General features: G+C 47.2%; 1 long non-coding RNA gene across 1 annotated transcript; it reads right to left on the minus strand.

Moving 5' to 3' along the window:
* Nucleotides 1-1,055: 1,055 nt before the first annotated feature.
* LOC127321624 (uncharacterized) lies at nt 1,056-2,024 on the minus strand. Its single transcript, XR_007864207.1, has 3 exons — nt 1,749-2,024; nt 1,492-1,610; nt 1,056-1,263 (listed from the first exon to the last, which is right to left on the minus strand). It is a non-coding gene; the product is annotated as an uncharacterized lncRNA (long non-coding RNA).
* Nucleotides 2,025-3,101: the final 1,077 nt, after the last annotated feature.

Genomic DNA, 3,101 nt, shown 5'->3' on the forward strand with positions numbered 1-3,101 from the left:
GCCCCCGATCAGGGCGCGGACGAGGTCAAGGGTCCGAGTTCGAGCCGTTGGGCTCGGACGCGAGGAGATCATCCTAACACGCTTGAGCCTTGAAATGTTTTTTTTAGTAAGAGAGACCTTTATATCATATCAGAAGCGATGTTTACAGTGGCCTTCAACGTTACAAGATTATACAGTACATCAGGTAAGTGATCGGTCTAGATACAGCTACTTGCGGACCTAGCGATCTTAGCAAGAGCATCAGCAACTCTATTACTCTCTCTTTTGACATGCCGGAGTTCGAAATCATCCGGGTTCTTCAGGAGATTTTTGGTCTCATCATAGGCAGGCCACAACTTTTATCTCTCATATTTCTTTGGAACAAAGGGCGGCCACTGCAGTAGTACAATCGAGCAGCTTTGGCTTCAGCTTCTTAGCATCCTGACATTTGTCGATGGGGAAACAGGCAACGATGATCACTCGACCTTTGCAGTCGCTGGCCACTGCACCTATCCCACCTGGAGCATCGCTTCCGATGAAGGAGGCATCAGTGTTTACCTTTATCCACCCCGTCGTTGGAGCAGACCAGAGCGACGTCGGAGCAAGGTTTTTGAATGAGGCGCCAAGTCATCCTAGCCAGCAACACTTGATTGAAGAGAGCCATGTCTCTAAAACCCAGGCCTCCTTATTTCTAGAAGATGAACATCATGGTGAGATCCTTGTTTATGAACACTAAGATTGCTGGAGCAGACTTGCGCGAAGGAGACCACCGGCCTCTACAGCTCCGCCACCGGCCTCCATAGTTCCGCCCGACTTGGCCTGCCCCCCACTGCCTCCTCCGCCCACCAAGGTCTTCCCATACAACTTTCATTCCAAAACACTTGTTGCATACTCATGAGAGGAAATTATTCCCAAGAATTTGTTCTACAAAAACACACTGAAATTTCTTATGGAAAAAATGTGTGAAAAACCTGCAAGTAGTTTCATCGAACGTAAGTAACTAGAGCCCTATATTGGAAATGCAAACAAGGAAAGGTCAAAGGTCCATCTACATCCACTCCAATCATGGATGTGAATACAGAAACTAAGAAGATCATTTGCTGCTACCAGTTCAAGTAGACCAAGTGTTCATGCTGTATTACACAATTACAGAAATTTTAACACATAAATATTGCTGCAAACATTTCTAATTATGATTAAATTTCAAGTAGACCAAGTGTTCAGGGAATGGTGGATTTCCACACTCTTGTCGCGGTTGACGTCGGCAGGAAGTTACACGGCCACCTGGGCAATCATTTGGTATTTTCAGTGAAAATTTTCCTAGATAGATACTTTTATCATGTGTAAATCCGCTGCATCAGACAAAAAGTAAGTTCCTGCACCTTAATTCAACTGAACAAGTTTAATTTTACGTACTAATGGATTAAGATCCCGATCCATCCCCTTCCAAATTAGTATAAAATATGATTTTAACTGAATGTTATGAATATTTCATAGCTCTGCAATATGTACCTTTTCTGGTTCGTTTCAGCAGCTCCCGCTCGCACCAGACACCAGGACTCCGTGAGCTCGCGTTGCATCTGGCTGTCTCCCTGTGCACCCTCTGCTTCATCGCCCCCATCTTCGCAGATCTGACACAGCCGAATTTCACAAAGGAATCAATCTTGGGAAGAATAAAATTGCTGGGAAATAATTTAAATGGGGAATTGGTTTACTGTACAGAGAGACAGAGAGGGAGAGAGAGGAGGAGGAGGAGGAGGAGGCTGTACCATTGGACGAGGAACACTGCGTCCCGGTGTAGACGACGCCGAGCGGTACAGTGCGGATGTTGGTCGCCGTCCGCCGCGCTGGGGTCGCCGGCCAGAGCGGCGGATCAAGCGGCGCGGTAGAGGGCGTGGTGGCTGGAAAGGGAGCCTGATTCGGAGGACGAAGGACGGCCATGGCGGTTGGCAGCGCTCCGGTGGCGGCGCCGAAGTCTCGGTGGCTCGGGCAGGTAAACGCAAGCGGCAAACGAATGACCTAGTCGCTGACTGGCGGCGCTACATGGCAACTGCGGGCCGGCCCGCATACGCCGTTTTTTTTCTTAATTAACCGTGGGCTCCCGCACAGATTGTTAAGTGGGCCAATCTTTGCGGCGCCGCGAATGGCCCGTTCCCGCTTGCACCCTGAACCAGAGGTAGGAGCAACCATTTCCAGCAGACCAAGCCTGCTAGGGTCACAACAGCTACCTAGCCACACAAAAGCATACTGAAGCATCACATCATCACCCAATAGGGTTCAGCATGAGCTAGGGTAACCAACCATTGGTTGGCATCCCTCTAGCCCATTAAATCAAGTTATAAGATCATCACTGCTAAGCAGTTCACATCATTTATCCATTCAATAAATCAGAACTACACAGATAAATGAAACAGTTAAGCAAACCATGCATCAGGCCTTGCAGTTGATCCAAGGGATCACTGCAAGCATCCGCAGATGCTTGAGCAAGTAAAAGCATGCACCAACACAAGTTTGGGTGTCACACAGACACAAGGAGGAGCACCAGTGGGGCACAAACCATATATCAACAGGCAATCACCAAGCAATGGATGATCATATGATCATCAGGGCTTGGCAAGGCATGCAAACACATGCTAGAGCCAAGCCTAGCACCAACCATGGAACAAATAAATGAAACAGGCCACAGTTAAGCAACCACTGCATCACAAATAATTATAGACATCAATTACAATTGTATGCAGAAGCACACTAACAAGAGATGGAGCTGACTAGCAAACAATCATGCTCAATAGAGCATTCCCATGAATTACAACTCAATGAACATCACACAGAGGCACTGGTACTTGCATAAATGCAAGGATTCACCACAGAAATCAAGCCAGGGGCAAAGAATATGAATACACTTGATAGTCTAACAGCAACAACAGAGGCTGGAGCAACATGGCAATCCATGAGCATCACAACATGCTCATGAGCTAGTGCACATACATGCCACAAAAGCAGCAGTAACAAGAACAGAGGCATAGGATTAGTTGCAAGAAAGTAATACAAGCATAAGCAAGCTCAGGGCATATAGAAAGTGCATAGAACCATGCACAACAAGAATAGAACAGCACAGGCAT

Source organism: Lolium perenne, chromosome 3 (genome assembly GCF_019359855.2).
Source record: "Lolium perenne isolate Kyuss_39 chromosome 3, Kyuss_2.0, whole genome shotgun sequence".
Classification (NCBI taxonomy): Eukaryota; Viridiplantae; Streptophyta; class Magnoliopsida; order Poales; family Poaceae; genus Lolium; species Lolium perenne.